This window comes from Salmo salar, chromosome ssa01 (assembly GCF_905237065.1).
Source record: "Salmo salar chromosome ssa01, Ssal_v3.1, whole genome shotgun sequence".
NCBI lineage: Eukaryota > Metazoa > Chordata > Actinopteri > Salmoniformes > Salmonidae > Salmo > Salmo salar.
Window position 1 is genome coordinate 54,975,924 of NC_059442.1, and position 19,000 is coordinate 54,994,923.

General features: G+C 40.6%; 1 protein-coding gene across 1 annotated transcript in view; it reads left to right on the top strand.

Annotated features, from left to right (window-relative positions):
• The first annotated feature begins 619 nt into the window (after positions 1-619).
• Positions 620-19,000, top strand: part of LOC106605092 (suppressor of cytokine signaling 5-like) — a 42,648-nt gene continuing 24,267 nt past the window's right edge. Inside the window, exon 1 of the mRNA XM_014200392.2 lies at positions 620-1,313. The gene's annotated coding sequence lies outside the window, so the exon portion shown is untranslated. The remainder of the gene's footprint in view (positions 1,314-19,000) is intronic.

Here is a 19,000-nt window from a genome sequence, read left to right on the forward strand (position 1 = left end):
CAAGTATTAGGTTATTGAGTAAATGGAACTTTATTTATCTGTGTTCTGCTAATCTAAAGTTGTTGCGTTTTTACAAGTTATGATTATTTCATATTTTTAAGTCAATCTAACATTTATGAAAAACGTTGTACTTGAATTTATTATGTTTTACATCTTTACTTAAAATAACAAAGTAGTAGTCAGACACATTCATGTTTGATTAAAAACACTTGATTTATCTGTGTTGTGCTGATATAGAGTTATTATGTTTTTGGAGGTTATACTTAAAATTGTCTGGTGACTCTGTTTTTAGAGGATTGTGTGTAATTTAACATTTGTAGACTTTATGATACTTTTACACAACATTGTATGCATGTTTGAAGAAAGAAAAGTATATTTCTGAAATAGTATTAAGCCGTTTGTTGTGCTATGACGTCTAATTCATCATGATGAATTGGTATGAAAACCGCCAAGCAAATTGACGTTCAATAATGAAACCACAAATTCCCACCATCATCAAAGTAATGTGCACCACTCATTATGACAGATGCTTACAGTTTACTGGAATGAGCATTATGCGCAACAGTGCATGTTAAGGTGGGTTCAAATCATAACACGAAAGGACCACTGAAATATACTCATCAGAACAACTTACACGTGACAACAATGAATAATGGTTTAAGTTGATTGCGAAATAGTTGGGAAAAGAATTTCGATGTAGCGATTCTATGACACGTGGTTTATGAACAGATACACAAAACGACGCCGGATTCAACACTTAAAAAAAAATTCTCCCCCATTTAAATTATTATACAAAATCGAGCTAATTGACACGAATCAACCGAGGCACCCAGGGCCCACATCAGCCTTTTCAGTCTCCACGTTTCCAAGTAGTTGCCAGGCCACTTGATCGTCTACTCTGCCGTCATTGGCGAGATGTTGTGTCTGTCATGCTGGGCCACTGGCATGGACCTTCCCTATCCGTATCCACTATCTGGAGCTCGCGGTTCTGCTTTACTCATTGGAGTTCCATGTTGCCATTCTCTACCCGTCTGAAATCTACTGAACGCCTCTTCTTTGCTCGGCTTTAACAGGAATGAATACCACGGCCGAAAAGAAGTGTCGGCCAAGAGACATTTTATAATTTTTTTAAACATGTACACTGTCTTAGATATTTGATTAGAGAGACCATTCGGAATGAAATTGAAAACCGGCCGCATACATTTTTGTGTTTCATCGACACCGTGGAGCTCAAGGGGGATATGTGCCTGACTTATAGCCATTTTTTTGCAGACAAAGAGAGCTACTGAGTACTGGTTATAAAAGACAAAAGGGTAAGTTGAGAATACTTATAACCACGTTTAATTACGGAATACATGTTAGCTATGTAGCTAGTTTCTATCGTAAGATAGACGTATCTAGACAATACTGTTGTCTGTGTAATTTCGTGTCAGATTTGTTCATGCTAGCTAACTAATTAACTAACGTTCGCTAGCTAGCAAGCAGACCAACTCGATGTTGAAGCTCATGTTAGCATCATGCCAGCTAGAAAGCTAGCCACCGTTATTTGGGAAATCCAGCATTTTTGGGGGGGGATCTCTCGGTGAAGTTTATTTTTGTGTAGTAACGTTACCATTGATCTAGCGAGGTATATTATCACAACTCCCACCTGTCTAAAACCAATTGGTATTAGACAGCTCCTTAAAAGTCATGATGTAATGATAACTATTGTCAATGTCCAGTGGTGGTAGTAGTAGTTGGCTAGCTACAGTAACTAGCTAGTTTAGCTTAGTTAGCTAGCTAGCCAGTGCTATCTGACCGAGAATAGGCCTTGATTTGGCACTACTACACCCTTTTAAATGGCTCTATCTCGCGTGTAATGCTAAAATATTCGTTTGATTGCCTAAATATTAGCATGTCCAATACTAATCCCACAATGTAACTAATGACTATTGTCTTGAAAATATTCATCAGTTATGTTGGTAGTTAGTTAGCTAGGTTATAGCCTACGTTACCTCACCAATGCAATGGATGTTCCAAATTATAGTAACGTTATAGCTGATGTCGTTCTGTGCATACACCATACTCTAACGCTATTATGAAGTAGTTCACTTCGTCCTTATATAATAACAATGAATGGAATCAATCCAAGAATAACGGCTTTGCTAATTGTTTCCTTATGTGTCCCAGGTAAGTCTTCCACCATTGTCATGCAGCAACCTTAAACGTGATTTATTGTACGTGATTACTGTAGGGCTAGCCTATCCCAAGGCAATACTGGCATATTATTTAAGATAAGTCAACTTTATTGACCATTACGTTTGCACAGAATGGGAATGTCTTTGCCTCTCTGGCCTACAGTAAAACGATAAAACGAACATTAAACATTTACATGTCAGTTAATAAGTCTTATATAGGATTGTCACTACAGAGGGAATAAAATATTTTATTAGTCCATTCTTCCTTGCGAGTGGATCCTTTTTTAGTCTCCGACCTGACAGCAGCATTGCGAAGGATGCCTGCAGTAGGTGGGTGGTGTTGTTGAGCACCTGGAGTGCTTTCCTGGCGATGTTCTGTGTGTACACTTATTGGAATTGTGGCTGTTTCCTGACGACTGTTTTACTGACCTGATTGACGACTTGTGCCAGTTTACTCCTCTTCCTGACTGAGAAGTTCCCATACCAGCAGGAGGAGATGTTGAAAGTGAGAACTCTCTCGATCAGGGATCTGTAAACCATAGTCAGTGTGTTTTGCTTTCCTTAACTTTTTAGCTGCCTAAGTAGGAAGACACTGCCTTTTTTATAAATTAGGTAATTGTTTTCCTGGAGGTTGTTCGTGGTCTAAAATGTGTGACTTGCTCCACATCCTACTCCCCAGCTTACCTCCAAGGCACAATTCTTTAGTCTTGGTGACATTAAGGTCAATGAAGCTATTGTCAATCCATGTCACAAGGCAGTCAAGGAACTGGGAGTAGCTTGAGCTAGACTTGCCCTCCAGGCAAGCAACCAGTGCCATATCGTCCACATATTTGCCACTCTGGTCAATTTATTTATTTTGGTCAAGAGGGACACAGCCAGTGGTCAGGGATGAGTTGATGGGGAAGTTAAGAATGGGAGGTCTCCAGAGATGGTCAGGAGGAGGGGGTGGGGTCGGGCGGCCAGACGTCACTAGTCGCAGAATTTCATCTGGAGAGAGAGTCGAGAAAGGGGGCAAGGCGTAGGGTACTTCTGTGAGAGTGGGACCAGTGGACTCAATAGGCTGAGAATGGGATAATAAAATCACAACTCGCAGATGTGCTCATACTTGATTTTTTTCAGTTTGCACACATCTATTTTTAGGTGCAAATGCAAGTAAAATGGTCGCACTGAATAACCCTGGACTAAGGTGCCTTAAACACTGACCCTCTGGGGTTGATCCCTCAGGGACTTACGGACCCACAGCACCAGGCCCGAGTTGACATTTAGGTCACAAAGGTGTTTAAGTAGAAAGTGTGGTTGCACTATATTAAAGGCTGTGGAGAAGTCCATGAATAAGATTTTTATGTGTTGGCGTAGTCATCGCTAATTTGTTTTCATAATTAAAATCTATATGAAACATATAGGCCTATGCATTAGTGTAATGCAGGGGTGACCAATCTTCCTCAGACTGGAGAGTTTCTGGGTATGCAGGCTTTGCTCCATCCCAACTATACTCAGAAAAAAAAAGAAATGTCCTCTCACTGTCAACTGTGTTTATTTTAAGCAAACTTAACATGTGTAAATATTTGTATGAACATAACAAGATTCAACAACTGAGACATAAACTGAACAAGTTCCACAGACATTTGACTAACAGAAATTGAATAATGTGTCCATGAACAAAAGGGGGGGGGGGGTAGTACTGCAGTGCATCTCATGGACTGCACCGGATTTGCCAGTTCTTGCTGTGAGATGTCACCCCACTCTTCCACCAAGGCACTTGCGAATTCCCGGACATTTCTGGGGGGAATGGCCCTAGCCCTCACCCTCCGTTCCAACTGGTCTAAGACGTGCTCAATGGGATTGAGATCCGGGCTCTTTGCTGGCCATGGCAGAACACTGACATTCCTGCATTGACTATAAACGCGAATCCGACCATCACCCCTGGTGAGACAAAACTGCGACTCGTCAGTGAAGAGCACTTTTTTGCCAGTCCTGTCTGGTCCAGCGACGGTGGGTTTGTGCCCATAGGCGACATTGTTGCCGGTGATTTGTCTGGTGAGGACCTGCTTTCTGTTAGTGTCTTAACGACCTCCACAGGTGCATGTTAATGAATTGTTTAAGGTTCATTGAACAAGCATGGGAAACAGTGTTTAAACCTTTTACATTGAAGAGCTGTGAAGTTATTTAGATTTTTACGAATTATCTTTGAAAGACAGGGGTAATTTCTTTTTGTGCTGAGTTTATAATACACCCAATTCAGCAAATGAAGGTCCTGATGAGTAGCTGGTTAGCATAATTAGGTGTTGGCTAGGCTATTTCAGCTGTGCTGGTGCAAAAGCCTGCATACCAGGTAGCTCTCCAGGACCCTGGAGGAGGTTTGACCAATTAAGGCTTAGGTCTGGGCATTATATTGATGCATGGACTAGTTTGTTTTTATTTGACCTTATATAACGGTATTTTTATGTTTGGTAGGTTAAATGTGATATGCAACTCAGGCGTGTATAATATCAATTTTTATAGTTTACTCCGTTTGCTACTTGAGTCATCTCTCTCTCCTGCTGCTGCATGCCACTATCCACACCAAGCCCTGTCACTCAAGGAAAGAGCAGTTCAACCACGGAGTCATGAGCACTTTCTTGCCGTTCACTCTGCATGGTAAGATGGATGCAACAATGCTGGTGACATGCTGCTTTCCACAAGCGTTCTGTAATTACACTATTTGTTTGTATGTTACTGTCTGTTTGCAAGTTTGTATTTTCTTCAAGGTTTTGCTAAAATAATTTTATTTAGCCGCTAATGCTAATCGCTAGTAAGAGTCAGAGCAAACGTACAGTGGGGGAAAAAAGTATTTAGTCAGCCACCAATTGTGCAAGTTCTCCCACTTAAAAAGATGAGAGAGGCCTGTAATTTATCATAGGTACACGTCAACAATGACAGACAAAATGAGAAAAAAAATCCAGAAAATCACATTGTAGGATTTTTAATGAATTTATTTGCAAATTATGGTGGAAAATAAGTATTTGGTCAATAAAAGTTTCTCAATACTTTGTTATATACCCTTTGTTGGCAATGACACAGGTCAAACATTTTCTGTAAGTCTTCACAATGTTTTCACACACTGTTGCTGGTATTTTGGCCCATTCCTCCATGCAGATCTCCTCTAGAGCAGTGATGTTTTGGGGCTGTCGCTGGGCAACACGGACTTTCAACTCCCTCCAAAGATTTTCTATGGGGTTGAGATCTGGAGACTGGCTAGGCCACTCCAGGACCTTGAAATGCTTCTTACGAAGCCACTCCTTCGTTGCCCGGGCGGTGTGTTTGGGATCATTGTCATGCTGAAAGACCCAGCCACATTTCATCTTCAATGCCCTTGCTGATGGAAGGAGGTTTTCACTCAAAATCTCACGATACATGGCCCCATTCATTCTTTCCTTTACACGGATCAGTCGTCCTGGTCCCTTTGCAGAAAAACAGCCCCAAAGCATGATGTTTCCACCCCCATGCTTCACAGTAGGTATGGTGTTTTTTGGATGCAACTCAGCATTCTTTGTCCTCCAAACACGACGAGTTGAGTTTTTACCAAAAAGTTATATTTTGGTTTCATCTGACCATATTTGGTTTCCATATTTTGGTTTCCTCTTCTGGATCATTCAAATGCTCTCTAGCAAACTTCAGACGGGCCTGGACATGTACTGGCTTAAGCAGGGGGACACGTCTGGCACTGCAGGATTTGAGTCCCTGGCGGCGTAGTGTGTTACCGATGGTAGGCTTTGTTACTTTGGTCCCAGCTCTTTGCAGGTCATTCACTAGGTCCCCCCGTGTGGTTCTGGGATTTTTGCTCACCGTTCTTGTGATCATTTTGACCCCACGGGGTGAGATCTTGTGTGGAGCCCCAGATCGAGGGAGATTATCAGTGGTCTTGTATGTCTTCCATTTCCTAATAATTGCTCCCACTGTTGATTTCTTCAAACCAAGCTGCTTACCTATTGCAGATTCAGTCTTCCCAGCCTGGTGCAGGTTTACAATTTTGTTTCTGGTGTCCTTTGACAGCTCTTTGGTCTTGGCAATAGTGGAGTTTGGAGTGTGACTGTTTGAGGTTGTGGACAGGTGTCTTTTATACTGATAACAAGTTCAAACAGGTGCCATTAATACAGGTAACGAGTGGAGGACAGAGGAGCCTCTTAAAGAAGAAGTTACAGGTCTGTGAGAGCCAGAAATCTTGCTTGTTTGTAAGTGACCAAATACTTATTTTCCACCATAATTTGCAAATAAATTCATTAAAAATCCTACAATGTGATTTTCTGGATTTCTGTTACTCATTTTGTCTGTCATAGTTGATGTGTACCTATGATGAAAATTACAGGCCTCTCTCATCTTTTTAAGTGGGAGAACTTGCACAATTGGTGGCTGACTAAATACTTTTCCCCCCCACTGTAGCTAGTTAGCTAATACTTCCTGGTATCAGTGCTGATGTAGGCCTAGATGAGCATGTTTGTGCAACGGTATCTTTATCAGAGAGGAATAGACAGAGCATGAATATGTTGGCTAGCTAGCTACATGAAGTAAGAAATCAACATGTAATGTAGTATCTAATTAGGGTCACCTGGAAACACTGACCAACACTTTGGTTCCTACCCTATCAATAATTCCTCACTGGCTTATTCATTCATTGTCATGTCAAACAACAATATATTATAGGTGCTGCCCGTTATATTCCAACTATAGGATTAGAATAATCATCATATTTCCATGATTCCAACAGTTCGCCAATTAACTAGGCCTAGATTTGTTTGCACATGCTGCGTGACACAATGTGGAAATTATAATAAAAGTGCAGGAAGAACTCAAATTTATGAAAATGCTGAATTATTTTTGTTGAGTTGGATTGAGCAGTATGAATGGAGAAAGCCCCATTGAAATCACGTATGTGTTGCCACCCTAGGGGCATGAACTATTCAGGAAGCATATTTGGAAAAATTGTATTATTCAAAAATCTAAATTTGACATATTTTGTCCATATGGCCTAGGCCTACTGCATCATGATTAAGCACTTGAACTGCCCACTACAGATGCATCTGATATACCTAGCAAAGAGCATACATGTTGCAACTCTGGGGAAACAAGTAGGCCTACCTAGCCTTTTATTATTAGCACCTTATCTGGCTAGATAGAAATGATGGAGAATCAACAGAACAGACCCTCCATGGCTCTCGGCCATCCCAAACACCTTTCTTTTTGCTTCTCAACTTCAAATATCTAATTTACTCTGGTCTGGGGAGAGTGAAGGCTTCCTCCCTTAATCTTGTCCGCTCTCCAACTCTCTCTTAGATCACTAGGATCCCCAGAGAATGGGTGTGTTAGGCTGTTGAGAAGCAGAAGTAGCCCAGTCCTGTGTTAACACAGCAAGAGTTTTCTATGGGCTAGAGTTGCACTTATTGTCGGTCTAGGCTAGTTGATGATACGTGTAGTAACTAGATCAGCACTGCACTTCCATAGCATATATTAGGCCCCACTTGCTAGACACACTTTGACTGGTATTAATATTTACTCGATAGCCTACCTACACTAATTGTAGCACAGATCTAGATGAGTCAGACTTCACTAAAAGCCACATTATTGGCACATTATTCATTAAAAAAAATATTTCACCTTTGTTTAACCTCTATGGGCTAGGCGGGACGAATTCGTCCCACCTACGTAACAGCCACTTGAAGCCTGTGGCGCGATTTTCAAAACCTTAAAAATCCTATTACTTCAATTTCTCAAACATATGACTATTTTACAGCTATTTAAAGACAAGACTCTCGTTAATCTAACCACACTGTCCGATTTCAAAAAGGCTTTACAACGAAAGAAAAACATTAGATTATGTCAGCAGAGTACCAAGCCAGAAATAATCAGACACCCATTTTTCAAGTTAGCATATAATGTCACAAAAACCCAGAAGACAGCTAAATGCAGCACTAACCTTTGATGATCTTCATCAGATGACACACCTAGGACATTATGTTATACAATACATGCATGTTTTGTTCAATCAAGTTCATATTTATATCAAAAACCAGCTTTTTACATTAGCATGTGACGTTCAGAACTAGCATACCCCCCGCAAACTTCCGGGGAATTCGCTAACATTTTACTAAATTACTCACGATAAACGTTCACAAAAAGCATAACAATTATTTTAAGAATTATAGATACAGACCTCCTCTATGCACTCGATATGTCCGATTTTAAAATAGCTTTTTGGTGAAAGCACATTTTGCAATATTCTAAGTACACCCGGCAAGTTTAGCACTCACCATAATCATATTTACTATTATAAAAGTTTGATTACCTTTTGTTGTCTTCGTCAGAATGCACTCCCAGGACTGCTACTTCAATAACAAATGTTGGTTTGGTCCAAAATAATCCATCGTTATATCCGAATAGCGGCGTTTTGTTCGTGCGTTCCAGACACTATCCGAAATGGTAAAGAAGGGTCGCGCGCATGGCGCAATTCGTGACAAAAAAAATTCTAAATATTCCATTACCGTACTTCGAAGCATGTCAACCGCTGTTTAAAATAAATTTTTATGCCATTTTTCTCGTAGAAAAGCGATAATATTCCGACCGGGAATCTCCTTTTCGGCAAACAGAGGAAAAAATCACAAAGACGGGGGCGGTCAGGTCACGCGCCTAAGCCCAGAGTCCCTTGATCGGCCACTTGAGAAAGGCGATAATGTGTTTCAGCCTGGGGCTGGGATGACGACATTCAGGTTTTTCCTGGGCTCTGAGCGCCTATGGACGACGTAGGAAGTGTCACGTTAGAGCAGAGATCCTTAGTAAAAGATAGAGATGGAAAAGAAGTTCCAGAAATGGTCAGACAGGCCACTTCCTGTAAAGGAATCTCTCAGGTTTTGACCTGCCATTTGAGTTCTGTTATACTCACAGACACCATTCAAACAGTTTTAGAAACTTTAGGGTGTTTTCTATCCATATGTAATAAGTATATGCATATTCTAGTTACTGGGTAGGAGTGGTAACCAGATTAAATCGGGTACGTTTTTTATCCAGCCGTGTCAATACTGCCCCCTAGCCCTAACAGGTTAACTAGGTAGGCCAGTTGAGAACAAGTTCTCATTTACAACTGCGACATGGCCAACATAAAGCAAAGCAGTGCGACACAAACAGCAACACAGTTACACATGGAATAAACAAACGTACAGTCAATAACACAAATTAAAAAAAAAAAAAGTATATATACCACCTCATGCCATTTGCACACACTGTAAGGCAATAAATAGGCCATAGTAGTGAAGTAATTAGAATTCAGCAAATTAACACTGGAGTGATAGATGTGCAGATGATGATGTGCAAGTAGAAATACTGGTGTGCAAAAAAGTAAATAAAAACAATATGGGGATGAGGTAGGTAGATTGGATGGGCTATTTACAGATGGGCTGTGTACAGCTGCAGCGATCTGTTAGCTGCTCATATAGTTGATGTTTAAAGTTAGTGAGGGAGATATGTCTCCAACTTCAGCGAATTTTTTTTTTTTTTTTTTTATTTTTATTTTTTTATTTTTTATTTTTTGAAATTGTTTTTAATTTTTGTTTTAAATTTTTAAAAATTTATTTATTTATTTATTATTATTTATTTTTTTTGCAATTCGTTCCAGTCATTGGCAGCAGAGAACTGGAAGGAAAGGCAGCCAAAATAGGTGTTGGCTTTGGGAATGACCAGTGAGATATACCTGCTGGAGCGCGTGCTATGGGTGGGTGTTACTGTGACCAGTGAGCTAAGGCGGAGCTTTACCTAGCAAAGAGCATACAGGTTGCCGTGGTGGGTGGTATATGGGGCTTTGGTGATAAAACGGATGGCACTGTGATAGACTACATCCAGTTTGCTGAGTAGCGTGTTGGAGGCTATTTTGGAAATGACATTGCCGAAGTCGAGAATCGGTGGGATAGTCAGTTTTACGAGGGTATGTTTGGCGGCGTGAGTGAAGGAGGCTTTGTTGCGAAATAGGAAGCCGGTTCTAGATTTAATTTTGGATTGGAGATGTTAAATATGAGTCTGGAAGGAGAGTTTACAGTCTAGCCAGGCACCTAGGTATTTGTAGTAGTCCACGTATTCTAAGTCAGAACCATCCAGAGTAGTGATGCTAGTCGGGCGAGGGGTGCGGGCAGCGATCGGTTGAAAAGCATGCATTTAGTTTTACTAGCATTTTATGTAGAGGTCGACCGATTTAATCGGAATGGTCGATTTTAATTAGGGCCGATTTCAAGTTTTCATAACAATCGGTAATCGGTATTTTTGGACACCGATTTGCCGATTTATTTTTATTTATTTTTTAAAGTCTTTTTTATTTTTATTTTTTTAATAAAAATTCTTAATTGAAAAAAACAAACAAAAATTTGCACCTTTATTTAACTAGGCAAGTCGGTTAAGAACAGTCTTATTTTCAATGACGGCCTAGGAACGGTGGGTTGGGTAGGAGCGAGGAGAGGGACGGAAGCTATACTGTTACACTGGCAATACTAAAGTGCCTATAAGAACATCCAATAGTCAAAGGTATATGAAATACAAATCGTATAGCGAGAAATACTCCTATAATTCCTATAATAACTACAACCTCAAACTTCTTACCTGGGAATATTGAAGACTCATGTTAAAAGGAACCACCAGCTTTCATATGTTCTCATGTTCTGGGCAAGGCACTTAAATGTTAGCTTTCTTACATGGCACATATTGCACTTTTACTTTCTTCTCCAACACTTTGTTTTTGCGTTATTTAAACCAAATTGAACATGTTTCATTATTTATTTGAGGCTAAATTGATTTTGATGTATTATATTAAGTTAAAATGAGTGTTCATTCAATATTGTTGTAATTGTCATTATTACAAATACATTGGCCAAAAAAATCGGCCAATTAATCGGTAGTGGCTTTTCTGGTCCCCCAATAATCGGCATCGGCGCTGAAACATCATAATCGGTCGACCTCTAATTTTAACCTCTATACTCAACAGCCAGTGTAATCCCGTGGCGCGATATTCAAATACCTCAAAAATGCAAAAACTTCAATTTTTCAAACATCTGACTATTTTACACCATTTTAAAGACAAGACTCTCGTTAACCTGTTAGGGCTAGGGGGCAGTATTGACACGGCTGGATAAAAAACGTACCCGATTTAATCTGGTTACTACTCCTGCCCAGTAACTAGAATATGCATATAATTATTGGCTTTGGATAGAAAACACTCAAAGTTTCTAAAACTTTTTGAATGGTGTCTGTGAGTATAACAGAACTCAAATGGCAGGTCAAAACCTGAGAAGATTCTGTACAGGAAGTACCCTGTCTGACCATTTCTTGGCCTTCTTTGCCATCTCTATCCATTACAAAGGATCTCTGCTGTTACGTGACACTTCCTACGGCTCACATGGTCTCTCAGAAGGCGGCAAAAAGCTGAATCGTGGCTTTGCAGGCTCTGGTTGAAAAAAAAGTAGCGCGTTTGGGTAGTGGCTGGTTACAGTACTGTGAGACTCAGGCGCGTGCCCGCGTCGACCGAATGCTTTGTTTTCTTTCCTCTGTTTACCTAAACGGAGATTCCCGGTCGGAATATTATCGCTTTTTTTAACGAGAAAAATGGCATAAAAATGGATTTTAAACAGCGGTTGACATGCTTCGAAGTACGGTAATGGAATATTTAGAATTTTTTTGTCACGAATTGCGCCATGCTCGTAACCCTGATTTACCATTTCAGATAGTGTCTAGAACGCACAAACAAAACGCCGCTATTTGGATATAACGATGGATTATTTTGGACCAAACCAACATTTGTTATTGAAGTAGCAGTCCTGGGAGTGCATTCTGAAGAAGACAACAAAGGTAATCAAACTTTTGTAATAGTAAATCGGAGTTTGGTCAGGGCTAAACTTGGTCGGTGTCTAAATGGCTAGCCGTGATGGCTGGGCTATCTACTGAGAATATTGCAAAATGTGCTTTCACCGAAAAGCTATTTTAAAATCGGACACCTCGATTGCACAAAGGAGTGCTGTATCTATAATCTTAAAATAATTATGTTTTTTGTGAATGTTTATCGTGAGTAATTTAGTAAATTCACCGGCAGTGTTCGGTGGGAATGCTAGTCACATGCTAATGTAAAAAGCTGGTTTTTGATATAAATATGAACTTGATTGAACAAAACATGCATGTATTGTATAACATAATGTCCTAGGTGTGTCATCTGATGAAGATCATCAAAGGTTAGTGCTGCATTTAGCTGTCTTCTGGGTTTTTGTGACATTATATGCTAACTTGAAAAATGGGTGTCTGATTATTTCTGGCTTGGTACTCTGCTGACATAATCTAATGTTTTTCTTTCGTTGTAAAGCCTTTTTGAAATCGGACAGTGTGGTTAGATTAACGAGAGTCTTGTCTTTAAATAGCTGTAAAATAGTCATATGTTTGAGAAATTGAAGTAATAGGATTTTTAAGGTTTTGAAAATCGCGCCACAGGCTTCAAGTGGCTGTTACGTAGGTGGGACGAATTTGTCCCGCCTAGCCCATAGAGGTTAAACAAAGGTGAAATATTTTTTTTAATGAATAATGTGCCAATAATGTGGCTTTTAGTGAAGTCTGACTCATCTAGACCTGTGCTACAATTATTGTAGGTAGGCTATCTAGTAAATATTAATACCAGTCAAAGTGTGTCTAGCAAGTGGGGCCTAATATATGCTATGGAAGTGCAGTGCTGATCTAAAATGCTGTAAAATAGTCATATGTTTGAGAAATTGAAGTAATAGCATTTCTAAGGTATTTGAAAATCGCGCCACTGGATTACACTGGCTGTTGCGTAGGTGGGACGAATTCGTCCCGCCTAGCCCAGAGAGGTTAATCTAACCACACTGTCCGATTTCAAAAAGGCTTTACAACGAAAGCAAAACATTAGATTATGTCAGCAGAGTACCCAGCCAGAAATAATCAGACACCCATTTTTCAAGCTAGCATATAATGTCACATAAACCCAAACCACAGCTAAATGTAGCACTAACCTTTGATCTTCATCAGATGACAACCCTAGGACATTATGTTATACAATACATGCATGTTTTGTTCAATCAAGTTCATATTTATATCAAAAACCAGCTTTTTACATTAGCATGTGACTAGCATTCCCACCGAACACTGCCGGTGAATTTACTAAATTACTCACGATAAACGTTCACAAAAAACATAACAATTATTTTAAGAATTATAGATACAGAACTCCTCTATGCACTCGATATGTCCGATTTTAAAATAGCTTTTCGGTGAAAGCACATTTTGCAATATTCTCAGTAGATAGCCCGGCATCACAGGGCTAGCTATTTAGACACCCAGCAAGTTTAGCACTCACCAAAGTCAGATTTACTGTAAGAAAAATGTTATTACCTTTGCTGTTCTTCGTCAGAATGCACTCCCAGGACTTCTACTTCAATAACAAATGTTGGTTTTGTCCCAAATAATCCATTGTTATATCCAAATAGCGGCGTTTTGTTCGTGCGTTCAAGACACTATCCGAAAGGGTAAATAAGGGTGACGAGCATGGCACATTTCGTGACAAAAAATTCGAAATATTCCATTACCGTACTTCGGAGCATGTCAACCGCTGTTTAAAATCAATTTTTATGCCATTTTTCTCGTAAAAAAGCGATTAATATTCCGACCGGGAAAGCGTGAATACGTACAAAGAGAGAGAAAATAAAAACATCTCGTGCCCTCGTGCACGAGCCTGAGTCTGAGTACTCTGATCGGCCACTATCCAAACGCGATAATGTGTTTCAGCCTGGGGCTGCTTCGATATCATTCAGCTTTTTCCCGGGCTCTGAGAGCCTATGGGAGCCGTAGGAAGTGTCACGTTACAGCAAAGATCCTCAGTCTTCAATAAAAAGAGCCAAGATGAACAACCACTTGTCAGACAGGCCACTTCCTGTTCAGAATCCTCTCAGGTTTTTGCCTGCCATATGAGTTCTGTTATACTCACAGACACCATTCAAACAGTTTTAGAAACTTTAGGGTATTTTCTATCCAAAGCCAATACTTATATGCATATTCTAGTTACTGGGCAGGAGTAGTAACCAGATTAAATCGGGTACGTTTTTTTTATCCGGCCGTGTCAATACTGCCCCCTAGCCCTAACGGGTTAAAGAATTATAGATAAACTACTCCTTTATGCAACCGCTTTGTCAGATTTCAAAATAACTTTACGGAGAAAGCACATTGTTCAATATTCTGAGTACTGAGCCCCACCATCAATGCAAGCTATACAGTTAGCCGTACAGCCACGGCGTCCACAAAACTCTGAAATATGTTAAAAATATTTTCTTACCTTTGCTGATCTTTGGCTGAATGCACTCGGAAGGACTCCCACTTCCACAAGAATTTTTCATTTGTTCGATAAAGTCCATTTATGTCGAAATAAATCAGTTTTGTTGGCGCGTCCAGATCACCAATCCAAAATGCATGAAGCGCGTCTATCCACCGTCGACGAAAAGTTTTAAAGTTCCCTCAGCGTTTGTAGGAACATGTCAAACCATGTTAACAATCAATCTTTAGGGTGTTTTTAACGTAAAATTTCAATAATATTCCAGCCGGACAATAGCAGATTGATTACAGAAGAAAAAGAAAAATGGCTAACCCTTCATGACTGAGCGCGAGGTAAGTCAGTGACCCCAGTCAGACAACTTACTGTTCTGGGTGTTATTCAATCAAATTGCATAGTAGAAGCCTCAAACAAGGTTCTAATGACTGTTGACATCTAGTGGAAGCCTTAGGAAGTGCAATATGACATCAGAGACAGTGTAGTTTGGATAGAACATAATTTGAAATGACTACAACCCTCAGAGTTCCCACTTCCTGGTTGGATACCTCTCAGGTTTTTGCCTGCCATATGAGTTCTATTATACTCAGACATCATTCAAACAGTTTTAGAAACTTCAGAGTGTTTTCTATCCAAATCTACTAATAATATGCAAATATTTGACTCTGGGCCCGAGTAGTAGGCTGTTTAATTTGGGTATGTTTTTCATCCGGCCGTGGAAATACTGCCCCCTATACCTAAACAGGTTAACGACCGTTCCACAGGTGCATGTTCATTTTAATTGTTTATGGTTCATTGAACAAGCATGGGAAACCGAGTTTAAACCCTTTACAATGAAGATCTGTGAGGTTATTTGAATTTGTACGAATTATCTTTTGAAAGACAGGGTCCTGAAAAAGGGACCTTTTCTTTTTTTGCTGAGTTTATATCTGAAGTAACATGATCCATCCATAATGGTCTTATATGGGCTGTTGGTGTGTATTATGTGAAATTGGGTTGCTCAGTGTCATTTGGCAAAGCAGGAATTTCAGATTGCTGCAGTTTTAGTTGTGTTAAGAGCGTGTTTGTTGTGTTGTCAGTTTGTCGTCACCTCTTAATAGGTTGATCTCTGCAACCCTCTCTCCCTTTTCATAGGCTAGGCCTACATCATCTTAGCTTTGCATTGAATGCGCTGAGATGCTGCACAGGCATGCTGCACAGGGAGGTGTGCATATACAGTGCATTCAAAAGTATTCAGACCCCTTGACTTTTTCCATATTTTGTTACAAGTATTCACACCCTTTGCAATGACTCAATTGACATCAGGTGCATCCTGCTTCCATTGATCATCCTTTTAGATGTTTCCACAATTTTATTTGAGTCCACCTGTGGTCAATTCAATTGATTGGACATGATTTGGAAAGGCACACCTGTCTATATAAGGTCCCACAGTTGACAGTGCATGTCAGAGCATAAACCAAGCCGTGAGGTCTATTTGTCCGTAGAGCTCCGAGAGAGGATTGTGTCGAGGCACAGAGTTGGGAAGGGTACCAAAACATTCCTGCTGCGTTGAAGGTCCAAGAACACAGTGGCCTCCATTCTTAAATGGGAAAACGTTTGGATCCACCGGGCGGCCATCCTAGAGCTGGCCGCCCGGCCAAACTGAGCAATCGCGGGAGAAGGGCCTTGGTCAGGGTGGTCACTGACAGAGCTCCAGAGTTCCTCTGGAGATGGCAGAACCTTCCAGAAGGACAACCATCTCTGCAGAACTCCTCCAATCAGATCTTTATGGTAGAGTGGCCAGACGGAAGCCACTCCTCAGTAGAAGGCACATGACAGCCTGCTTGGAGTTTGCCAAAAGGCAGCTAAAGATAAAACAAGATTCTCTGCTCTGATGAAACCAAGATTGAACTATTTGGCCTGAATGCCAAGCATCACTTCTGGAGAGAACCTGGTGCCATCCCTATGGTGAAGCGTGGTGGTTGCAGCATCATGCAGTGGGGATGTTTTTCAGCGGCAGGGACTGGGAACCTAGTCAGGATCGAGGGGGAAAATGGATGGATCAAAGCACAGAGATCCTTGATGAAAACCTGCTCCAGATCACTCAGGACCTCAGATTGGGGTGAAGGTTCACCTTCCAACAGGAGAACGGCTATAAGCACACAGCCAAGACAACGCAGGAATGACTTCGTTACAAGTCTCAATGTCCTTGAGTGGCCTAGCGAGAGGCAGGACTTAAACCTGATTGAACATCTCTGGAGAGACTTGAAAATAGCTGTGCACCGACGCTCCCCATCCAACTTGACAGCGCTTGTGAGGATCTGCAGAGAAGAATGGGTGAATCTCTCCAAACACAGGTGTGGCAAGTTTGTATCGTCAAACCCAAGACGACTCAAAGCTGTAATCGCTGCCAAAGGTGCTTCAGCAAAGTACTGAGTAAAAGGTCAGAATACTTATGTCAATGTGATATTTCATTTCTTCTTATTTTATTTTTCTTCTAAAAACCTGTTTTTGCTTTGTCATTGGGTATTGTCTAGATTGAGGAGAGGAAAATAAACATTTTAATCCATTTTAGAATAAGGCTGTAACAAAAAGTGGAGGGGTCTGAATACTTTCCGAATGCACTGTAGGCCTACTACTTGTCTGCTAGTGACCTTTCTATACCAGTCTCACATCTGCATTATTATTTTAGGTGCTGCGTTTGGAACGCTCACTCAAGTCTTTTTGATGCCTAATCAGAATGCAGCCATGCTAATGTGGACACAGGATGGACAGCCTAACCACAGTATCTTATAGGCTCCCCTGTGTAGGAGCAGTAAGTAGATGAGGGCCTCACTACTCTTAGACCTAAAACTATTCTACCACATTACAGAATTGTGGCAGTGCATTTAGCCTATGCTACATCCCATATCCTAGTGCCCACCACCGCCTTATCATTCTGAAACACTGAAACATTACATGTTACACCTCTGATATGTTGCATGAGTGGATGGGCTATTGTCCTTCTGATGTTTTAAAAATTGTAGCCTTTAAATCTCAATGAACTGTAGGCTATGTGCCAGGCATTGCGTGCGGGCACTCGCCAAGATTCAGATTCGTCACCGGCCCAACATAACCACTGTTAAAGTTGCACAATCACAATATTTATTTCTGTGTAAAACAACACATGGTTTAGCTGTTCTTGGGCACAATTTTAAAGCTGGTTATGGAAAGTAAATCCTCCAATGCCTCTTGTCTTGTAAACTAACTTTTCTTTGTTTGTTTTCGTGGACGTGATTAGCCTTTGTCAGGATAAAATCCGCCAACCCACATGGAAAAACATGGCCCCCTTTTAGATGGTTTTGATATTGCTTCATATTACCAACCAGTCCATTGGGAGGGAAATGTGTGAACAAGCGAAAATAGCTAACAGCTTTATGCTAGTTCTCATGCACTTTTCTCCTAATTAAGTGCGTTTGCTGAAAGCTGCATTGTCCAGTGGACTCGAGTTCTTTATTTCACCACCACCGTGTGTGTGTGTGTGTGTGTGTGTGTGTGTGTGTGTGTGTGTGTGTGTGTGTGTGTGTGTGTGTGAGAGTGAGTGAGAGAAAAGCCTAATTTAGAAAACTCTTTCCAGTCACTGTATGAAATTGAGCTATACGTGCAAACCGAGTACTCTGCATAGATTAGCTCACAAGAAAAGTTACCCATGCACGTACAGTATGTTCATAGTTAGTCTTGCTGTGAGTGGAATGAAGCTTGCCTTGGTGGGTTGCTGTGCTTTGGACTGTTATAATGGAAGTAATCGAGGCCACCCCTAATCGGAAATTATTGTGGGGGAATTTCTGTGCATATCTGAACCTAGTGTATACGTGAATGACCTTGCTGTTTGAATTGGATTGGCCTAAATCCTTATATTAACTGTACACTTTTTTTATAGGATAGTGAGTTTTTCCATGAGGCTCATGACAACCGTGATGGATAGGTTAATGTAATTGAAAATGCCTTATAACCAGAACCGCACGGAATCTGTAGAATTTCAAATAGAATGCCTACGATTCTAAAACTAAAAATAAGCTGCCAACTGATGGCAAAGTTAAATAAAATGTACTTGTTGTATAATTTACACTTTGTCCTCAGTTTTCATTGATGTATTTGAATCACTGAAAAGTGTAGCCAGAGGTGTAGCTCCTCCCCTGTGTGAGAGGTGTACGGCAAGTGAATGACCCTAACCCTATGTCTGAGGAGAGAAGTATCTAGCAAAAAAAATGGCATCAAACAGCGGTGGAGCACCTGAGGTCACTCCGACACAAGAAGAGGGGCAAGTGGAACAGGTAAGCATTCTGATGCTTTAGCTAGCTAGTAGGTTTGCTCTAGCTAGCGAATATCTGTTCTTGACAATTACGTTTTTGTCTATCTACATAGTGGCAAGTTACCTAGCTAACATTATCCTTGCACTCTTCCCAACTTTGTCACATCAGCTCCATCACATCATTTAGGCTTGCTAGCTAACTTAGCTAAGGAAATGTTATCTCCA